The 10,468-nt window shown below is 43.3% G+C and overlaps 1 long non-coding RNA gene across 1 annotated transcript; it reads left to right on the top strand.

The window, feature by feature from the left end:
• Window positions 1-7,768: 7,768 nt before the first annotated feature.
• On the top strand, window positions 7,769-8,508 carry LOC129762732 (uncharacterized). The gene is made up of 3 exons (XR_008740705.1): window positions 7,769-7,891; window positions 7,957-8,224; window positions 8,289-8,508. It is a non-coding gene; the product is annotated as an uncharacterized LOC129762732 (long non-coding RNA).
• Window positions 8,509-10,468: the final 1,960 nt, after the last annotated feature.

Raw genomic sequence — 10,468 nt, 5'->3', positions numbered from 1 at the left:
CCAATTTAGAAAACTTTGTACTCGTGGTTTTGAAAAAAACCATTTCGAACGCCCTCGATGCCGCCTTGTTCTGGATTTGCCACCAAAGCAGTTTGTATAAAGAACAAACTTTTTTCTTCTGCTACCTGATGCCGTTTTGCGATTGCGTTTGCCACTCGCCACTCACTGCAACTGCCTGTTGTCTTGATGTCCACCGAACCGAATGTGTTCTGTTCCGAATGCGGGTTTTCTTATCGTCGCAAGCAGCTTTGCCAGCTAACTCGATCACTTCGGCGGCCGAAACTATATAACGCCGACTAGGTGGACTGGCGCACTGGTACTAACGCGCTCGGCCTAGCTACCCTTGCGGGGAACTCCAGATCAACACGGTTCGAGCGGGATTTTGCCTTTCCCTTCACTTTTCCTCCTTTACCATGTCCAGACATGGCTGCTTGGGTTGGTTTGTTGATGTGTTGTGATGCGAACCGATGTGGTGTACGGTTTGAATGAGAATGATCGTTGCGGCAGCGGAGCGGGGATTTTTAAGCTGACTGGCTGGCTCGAGAATTACGCATGTGTGAGACTGCGACCAATGTTTCGTTCATTTTTTTCTTTTTCCTTTCCAATCGTGCTTCATTCTATTTCGCTGCTGCTCTGGTTGCCCGTTTTGGTCGGTACGATTTGAGGAGCACAAAATGGACCAATCAAAAATGGGCACATAGTGCATTTTGACAATGCTTGATATTTCACAATTATTCAATTATGTTGTGTTTCTCTGTTGTCTTCAAACAATCATCATTTTCATCGAAATTCTCATCCCGTACTTGCTCTGCGCCACGTCATATCATCCACAACCGCTTGAATCTTCCGCCACCATAGTTAGTTGCACCCCGCAGTCAGGTAGGATTAGCGAATCAATCATATTCCGAGCTGGCTAGAGTGTTGGTCTGAGAGAAAAGCCCGTCGCCATTGCCCGTACCGAATACCTCCCACCTCGCCGCTCTCCTTCTGCACTGTTATTGCAACTCTGTGGTGTGTGTTCGACCGCCGAAATCAAAACAACATCTTTGCCGAAATATAAACAACACCTCAGCCGAAATATAAACAACACCTCAGCCGAACAACAAACAAAACAGCTCCGCCGAACAACAAACAAAACAGCTCCGCTGATTATTGTACTGTAAACCCGTACACCTGTACCGACCGAGACAATACACGCCACCTGCTGCTGCTCTTGTTCTCATTTCGTTACCCGAAACATCCTGCCAGAGTCCCAACCAGATCATTCTTTTCTCATTCCGCTTCGATTCATTGCCATCGTTTTCGCCATCGAAAAACAAGAAGGTAAACATTCCGAGCATCATTACCTCTCGCGTGAGCCTGTGTGAGTATTAACCACCACGAAACAGCCACTTTCATATCTGTCAAGACCAGTGTTGCCAGTTTATCCACTATAAAAATACGTTGTTACACTGTAACGCTTGGGTGACGCTTCGAATTTACGATGGAAATTTGCAATAGCTGTGCGAAGTCTATGACCACGAATGAAGTTGTTTGCGGCGGTTTTTGCAAAGCAGCTTTCCACTATAAGTGTGCTCATTTATCTGAAACGTTTTATAAAGACATTTGTGGAAACTCAGCTGTTTTCTGGCTCTGCAAAGGATGTACCGATTTGATGAAGAACGCTCGCTTTAAAAATGCTATGTCGTCGACAAATGCAGCCAACCTGGAACTGAGAGAAACATATCTAAAGGTGGTTGACGAGCTGAAGGTAGAGATAAAAACCAGTCTAATCGCTGAGTTGAAGCAAGAAATTCAAGGGGGCTTCAACAAATTATCTCCAGCTGCGCTCTCACCAGTTCCACGTTATCTACAATTTAGGGCCCACACCACCACCCCTAAGCGCATACGCGACGAGGACGCCTCGGAGCCAAATGATCAGCCAGCAAAGATTTTTCGTGGAACTGGACAATTCGCAGGCAGCACCTTCAATGGATCAACAGCAAGGTCCAATGACAAGTTCGAGGTGTACTTAACTAGAATATCACCTGAAGTGTCCGAGTCCGACATTCAAAATCTCGCTAAGGAATGCTTGCAAACAGAGGATATCGTTGCGAAATCATTGATTCCAAAAGGAAAACTGCCATCATCACTATCATTCGTGTCTTTCAAAGTGAGTATTCCTAAGAATCTCAAATCCAAAGCAATGGATCCTGCCACATGGCCACAAGGAATAGAATTTCGAGAGTTTATCAGCAATGATTGTAATGTTCGGCATTTTTGGAAACCTACGCAGCGTCTCGATCCAGGAGCAACCTCCCCGAATCTGATGCAACACCAGCCCAATCAACAAGTTCCATTATAGATATAAATCCATCCGATACCCGCAATCCCCCTTCAGGCTCTTCTGACGTTTGCTCTAAATACTTGACGATATACTACCAAAATGTTAGAGGCATCCGTACTAAAACGCGGGAACTATTTCTCAAGCTATCGTCCTGCGACTATGATGTTGTTGTACTCACAGAAACATGGTTACGCCCGGACATCAATAACGCTGAGCTAGCTTCAACATACAGCATTTTTCGATGCGATCGGAGTACTGCCACCAGCGGCCTTCAACGCGGCGGGGGAGTTTTGATTGCAGTTAAAGTCTCTATGAATTGTAGTTCGGTTACTCTGGAAGACTGCAGTAATCTCGAACAAGCCGTCGTTCGCATAAAGCTCTTGAACTCAACGATCTACGTATGCGGAATTTACCTCCGACCCAACTCGCAACCGTCGTTGTATTCTGCACATTCCGAGGCAATTCAACAGCTTCGCGAACGTATCTCGGATTCTGACAAGATTGTCGTAGTCGGCGATTACAATCTACCTCGTCTAATATGGGAGAAAGACGACGATGTCAAGGGTTTGCTGCCATCAAACGCATCCTCTGAACAAGAGATCGTGCTAATCGAAACCTTGGTTGCTTCGGGTTTACACCAAATCAATAGCCTGTTGAATTCAAATGGTCGGATACTTGATCTAGCATTCGTGGACGAGCCAAGTGACGTTGAATTGATTGAACCGCCTTCAGCTCTCCTCAAACTCGACAACCACCACATGCCGTTCGTTCTTCGTATTGATGTTGACGACTTTCTTATGCAGTTTCCTGGAAGCCTGAACGACACTGACAAATACGATTTTCGACGATGCGACTATGCGGAGCTGAACACTGCAATTTCCGCTGTTAACTGGGACATGATTTTCAACGGCCTTGACACAGACGAAATGGTATGTTCATTTTATGACAAAGTGTATAAAATTTTGGATCAGTTAGTTCCGCGTAGACGGTGCAGACAGCATTCTCACAAGCATCCTTGGTGGACATCCGAGCTGCAACAACTTCGCAACGTTGTTCGAAAATCTCGGAAACGCTTTTTCCGAGTAAGGACAGATGATAATCGCAATCATCTTCGTTCAATTGAAACCTTGTACAACGAATGCCAGATTGCATCGTTTCGTGATTACATTGCTCACTTGGAGATGACCGCGAAGCAAAATCCCTCTGCTTTTTGGATGCACGTTCGCAATCGTAAACGGTGTAAGCAATTCCCCGCTGAGATGACGTTAAGGGACAAGACTGCTGATTCTCCGAACGGTGTAGCTAATTTGTTCGCTGATTTTTTCGAAAGTGTGTATAGCACTAACTCACCAGCTTTTTCACCTGTCAGCATCAGAGACTGCCCTACGTTGAATGTGAATCTACCACTTTTCAACATAACGCAATTCGAAATTTGGACTATTTTGAATAAACTCGACGCTTCCAAGGGACCCGGGAGCGACAATCTTCCACCGTTGTTCCTGAAGGAATGTGCGGAGTCTCTGAAAAAGCCACTGTCAACGATTTTCAATAAGTCGCTTCGTCACAGTGTTTTCCCGAAGCTATGGAAGACAGCTTCTATCTGCCCGATATTTAAAACAGATTCGAATCACCTCGTGGAAAATTACCGTGGTATCTCCATTTTGTGTTGCCTGGCGAAAGTGTTAGAGGAATTAGTGCATAACGTTCTCCATTCAGCATCCCGAACAACTATCTCCGAATTTCAACATGGATTCGTAAAGAAGCGGTCAACCACAACAAACCTCATGGCGTTCACCAGCTTTATATCGTCTGAAATTGAGAAAAAGCAACAAGTAGACGCCATTTATTTCGATTTCTCGAAAGCGTTCGACAAAGTACCTCACGACCTCGCCATTACGAAACTTCGTCACCTGGGTTTCCCTCACTGGATCACAGAGTGGTTGCGTTCCTATCTGACTGAACGTAAGGCGTTCGTCAATATCAACGGTTCGCATTCTCGTGTGTTCCAAATTACATCCGGTGTGCCACAGGGCAGCGTGCTGGGGCCACTAATTTTCGTGCTGTTCGTGAACGATCTGTGCTTCCGATTGAAATCACGAAAGCTGCTTTACGCCGACGACCTGAAGATTTACAGATCCGTCGCATCTCACCTCGATTGCTGTGCACTTCAGGCCGATATTGATGAATTGCAAAAATGGTGCGTTGAGAACGGTATGGAGCTAAACGTGAAAAAGTGTAAGTCTATCGCATTTTCTCGCCGACAATCACGAATCGAATTCAGGTACTCAATCGGGTCCGTACCCCTGGAGTGTGTTCTTTCCATCCGCGATCTCGGTGTGACCATCGACAACAAGCTTCGATTCAACGAACACATCAACCTAACAACTACCAAAGCGTTCTCAGTCCTAGGATTTGTTCGACGTAGTACCAGCAACTTCCAGGATATCTACGCCATGAAGACACTATACTGCTCATTAGTTCGTAGTATCTTGGAGTATGCGGTATGTGTGTGGGCTCCATTTCACACAACCCAAACAATCCGAATGGAGAGAGTGCAACGCAGCTTCATTCGTTACGCCCTTCGCTCATTACCGTGGTCTGACCCAACGAACATGCCCGATTATGAAAGCCGTTGTAGACTTATCGCTCTCGAAACGCTTGCCTCCAGACGATCCAATCTACAACGGGTTTTTGTCTTTGATTTGATTTCGGGAAACATCGACTGTCCATCTTTGTTGTCCAGTGTTTCGTTTTATGCACCTTCCCGTCAACTTCGTGAGCGTGACTTACTGTTCATTAGACGACATAGAACCTCTTATGGTCTCAATAATCCGTTGGATGTTTGTTTTCGTTTGTTCAACAGTGTTTGTGATGTATTTGAATTTGACATGTCTAAAAATGTATTTAAAAATAGGATTAAGGGCTATTAGGTTAAGATCAGTCTGTGGAATCGTTTTATAACATTCGAGACGTTGCAAATAAATAAATTATCTATTTATCTCAAGAAAAATGAAATATTATTCGTTATGATAGATGCGTAGATATATTTCCTATCAATTGATGCAAAAACCTTTGCGATCTATTGAGAAATGCTCGAGTAATAAGCGTTCCAAATCTTGCATTTTTTCCTACTTGTTCAGTGCCTAGATTTCCATTTCACCCCCTATATCTTCCGGTTAGACGTAGTCCTACGTCAAAAAGCCATTTCGAACACCCTCGATGCCGCCTTGTTCTGGATTTGCCACCAAAGCAGTTTGTATAATCAACAAACTTTTTTTCTTCTGCGTCTGCCTGTTGAGGTCTTGATGTCCACCGAACCAAAGCGCGAGCAGTTTTGCTAGCCAACTCGATCACTTCGGCAGCCGAAACTCTATAACGGCTGCTAGGTGGACTGGTGCACTGATACTAACGCGCTCGGCCTAGCTACCCTTGCGGAGCAATTGGCGAATACACCTACGGGAAACTGCAGTCCAACACGGTTCGAGCGGGATTTTGCCTTTCCTTTCACTTTTCCTCCTTTGCCATGTCCAGACATGGCTGCTTGTGTTAGTTTGATGATGTGATGTGATGCGAAACGATGTGGTGTACGGTTTGAATGAGAATTATCGTTACGGAAGGAAGGAAGGAAGGTATTGTATTATAGAGACTTTATACTTTTGCAGTTCATTCGTCTCTAGCCTTGAGAAAGGCCCTTTGAAAACTCTACTCTACTCTATTACTCTACTCCAGCGCTACCACCTCCGCCCTCTTGCCTGGAGAAAGGCACTCGATCCCTCGCCGTCCAGCTAGTCCAGCAACGATGTTGTCCAGTCGGTGTCCACACAAAGAATGATCGTTACGGCAGCGGAGCGGGGATTTTTAAGCTGACTGGCTGGCTCGAGAATTACGCATGTGTGAGACTGCGACCAATGTTTCGTTCATTTTTTTCTTTTTCCTTTCCAATCGTGCTTCATTGTATTTCGCTGCTGCTGTGGTTGCCCGTTTTGGTCCGTACGATTTGAGGAGCACAAAATGGACCAATCAAAAATGGGCACATAGTGCATTTGGACAATGCTTGATATTTCACAATTATTCAATTATTTATCTCAAGAAAAATGAAATGTTATTCGTTATGATAGATGCGTAGATATATTTCCTATCAATTGATGAAAAAACCTTTGCGATCTATTGAGAAATGCTCGAGTTATAAGCGTTACAAATCTTGCATTTTTTCCTACTTGTTCAGTGCCTAGATTTCCATTTCACCCCCTATATCTTCCGGTTAGACGTAGTCCTACGTCAAAAGAGTTTAGGAAATAAAGTTCAATGCGTTCTAAAACATTATCCAAAATAATAATAAAACACAAATTGATGTTTTCATAATTTGTTTGCCAGGATCTGATGAGTATGTGAATTTGGCAGTAGTTCTGAGCTTATTGATAGTTGGGGACTTTCAAGATTATTCAATTTTCACCAACTCATAAATTGTTTCCAGATTGAAAGTACAGTAATTTACAATTAGTTCGACATTTAGCTAATTGGACGGACATGTAATGCGACTTATTTAGTTGGGCATTTTTGTAAACATAGAGATCCAAATTATGACCGCACATTGAAAGTCGACACTGTACCACTGTAATCGCAAATGTTCAATTACAGGTTCAAATCGCCTCCAATGCGACACTGAGTGGCGCTTCGGTACGTTGCATTGAATGTAATTTACTGTAAAATATGTCACAAGCTGGATGGGAAGAAATTTTCCAACTGTGAAAGCTGAGGCGAGTGGCAAATGCAATCGCTAAACAGAAAGGTTTAGCCGAACAAGATGGGGATATCGAGTGACAACAAAACAATAAACTCTTTAGATTGAAGATAATTTTGTGATCCTGAAAAGGACCCTTTTTAGCCTGCATGTGAATCCAACGAGCGAACAAATCGTAATGAATGTATTTTTTTGCCATCGCTCCCTTTTAACGCTCATTCGTTCGTCTCGTTGGACTCGCCCCTCTGGCTGAGTCTGCCGATTTGTCACTATCCTGTGAGTGTGTACCGCTAGAGTATAAAACACGCGGACCCCAAAAAAATATCTTATTTTCTTTCAAACCGTAAACCCGTGTGGTTGTACGGCATCGGCATCGTGGACGTAACAAAGGAGGACAAGTTAAGGGAAAGGCAAAGTCTCACTCGAACCGTGCAGGTCTCCAGTTCTCTGTTGGTCGCATTCACTGATTGCTCCGCAAGGGTAACTAGGCCGAACGGATTGGTGCCGGAGCACCAGTATACCTAACAGCGATTATAGAGTTTCGGCCGTCGGAGTGCTCGAGTTGGCTTGCAAAGCTGCCCAGTTCCAAACATAATCGAGCAGTCATTGGCCCGATGTCGACCGAAACGAAGTAACATGCTACAAAAGTGCTGAAATCTACCACCGCCTTACCCCCCGCAGGCAGCACTGTCTATATTTGAACTATAATTGTATGCAATTTTTTGGTACTGAGCGAAACGGCATCACTGTAGAGATTACTTTTTCTCTTTCTCTCTAAATTGTCATTCAAAACATAACAGAGAATGACTCGAGAACTAAATTTTGTAAGTAAGGATAATTTTGATATTTAATTATAAAATATAAATGATGTTTCCTTGATTAATTTCAGTAACAAATTCAACAACACGGAGACAAAATACAGGCGAATTTGTGATGAACGCAGCTAGTCTTTGTTGATATATCGCGTCAAAGGAAGGAAAGCAGCAGCAACAGCAGAAATGTATAAATGAAAATGAATGAATAGCGGTGATCTGAATGGAATGAAAACGGAGTTTGCAGCTTCGGTAAAGTATTGTTTTTGGGATCAGACCAAAGCGCTCATCTCACCATAATCACCAACAACAACTTCAACACGAACGTAACCAATTTGAATACCCGTAAGTATGACTGGTTTTAATTTTTACTTATGATATGAATTTTGATCTCTTAATTTCATTTCAGAATAAAAAACTCATCCATCTCAACATTCATGATTTCCCACGAAGTTAGGTGTGTCTGCTAGAGAGAACGAAAGGGACAAAAATAATTGAGCCGACTGCGATTCCGATGAAGAAATTTGTAGCTGTCGGGAGTTTACTGATGACGGTATAATCGCTGCGAATAGTATACATCAACAGTGCACAATTGTATGAATTTATTATAAATAAATATTTGTAAACAACGCAAATTTTTATTTTTTGACGTAGGACTACGTCTAACCGGAAGATATAGGGGGTGAAATGGAAATCTAGGCACTGAACAAGTACGAAAAAATGCAAGATTTGGAACGCTTATAACTCGAGCATTTCTCAATAGATCGCAAAAGTTTTTGCATCAATTGATAGGAAATATATCTACGCATCTATCATAACGAATAACATTTCATTTTTCTTGAGATAAATAATTGAATAATTGTGAAATATCAAGCATTCTCAAAATTCACTATGTGCCCATTTTTGATTGGTCCATTTTGTGCTCCTCAAATCGTACCGACCAAAACGGGCAACCAGAGCAGCAGCGAAATAGAATGAAGCACGATTGGAAAGGAAAAAGAAAAAAATGAACGAAACATTGGTCGCAGTCTCACACATGCGTAATTCTCGAGGCAGCCAGTCAGCTTAAAAATCCCCGCTCCGCTGCTGCTCGCGACGATGAGAAAAACCGCATTCAGAACAGAACACATCAAGACAACAACAGGCAGTTGCAGCGAGTGGCGAGTGGCAAACGCAATCGCAAAACGGCATCAGGTAGCAGAAGAAAAAAGTTTGTTCTTTATACAAACTGCTTTGGTGGCAAATCCAGAACAAGGCGGCATCGAGGGCGTTCGAAATGGTTTTTTTCAAAACCACGAGTACCTGGCTCTCTTCTCAAAATGATCTCTCTTTCCACGATTTTAATATAATACGCTTGGACCGTGATGACAGATACGGAGGGGTACTATTGGGGATCAATAAGTGTCACTCATTTTTTAGAATTGACCTTCCACCTACTGGAGGGATCGAAGCTGTTGCTTGTCATGCAAACATCAGAGGCAAAGACCTCTGTATAGTCAGCTTGTATTGGCCTCCGAGAGCTGCGGTTAGCCGCAAGCAACTTGATGACATGTGCTCACTCCTTCCTGAGCCACGATTAATCTTGGGAGACTTCAACTCTCACGGAACTGCCTGGGGGGAACAGTACGACGACAATCGTTCATCGTTGATATATGACCTTTGTAACAGCTTCAATATGACCGTTTTGAACACTGGGGAAACAACACGTGTACCTAAACCTCCTGCTAAACCAAGTGCTCTTGACCTCTCGCTTTGCTCGAATTCACTATCGTTAGATTGCAAGTGGAATGTAATCCAGGATCCCAACGGTAGTGACCACTTGCCAATCAAAATTTCTATCACCAATGGGTTGAATTCTTCTGAATCAATAAACATGGCATACGACCTCACAAGACACATTGACTGGAAAAAATATGCGGACGCGATTGCTCTAGCCATCAATTCCAGAGATGGTTTGCCTCCATTGGAGGAGTATAACTTCATTTCTCGTTTGATCTATGACAGCGCGGTTCGCGCTCAAACGAAACCCATCCCAGGTTCCACTATCGAAGGCCTCCCAATCCATGGTGGGATGGCCAGTGTTCCAAGCTTTATGGAGATAAATCGAATGCATTTAAAGCTTTTCGGAAACGTGGAACCCCTGAAAATTTTCAGAAGTATTTGGACCTTGAAAATCAATTTAAAAACTTGATCAAAGGGAAAAAACGTGCTTATTGGCGAAATTTCGTGGGAGGTTTGTCACGAGAAACGTCAATGAAAAAATTATGGAATGTGTCTCGAAACATGAGAAATCGCTCTTCATCCAATGCAAGCGAGGAATATTCACATCGATGGATTTTTAATTTTGCACGAAAGGTTTGTCCCGATTCCGCTCCAGTGCAAAGAATTATTCGAGATATACCACAAGATAGGTGCGATCTTGATTCCGAGTTTTCGATGGTAGAATTCTCTCTTGCTCTCCTTTCATGTAACAATTCTGCTCCGGGATCGGATAGAATTAAGTTCAACTTGCTGAAAAATCTCCCTGATGTGGCGAAACATCGCTTGTTGAATTTATTCAATCGGTTTCTGGAGCATAATATTGTTCCA

Source organism: Toxorhynchites rutilus, chromosome 1 (genome assembly GCF_029784135.1).
Source record: "Toxorhynchites rutilus septentrionalis strain SRP chromosome 1, ASM2978413v1, whole genome shotgun sequence".
NCBI classification, from domain to species: Eukaryota; Metazoa; Arthropoda; class Insecta; order Diptera; family Culicidae; genus Toxorhynchites; species Toxorhynchites rutilus.
The sequence above is the reverse complement of the archived record's forward strand: the minus strand, read 5'-3'. Positions and strand labels throughout refer to the sequence as shown.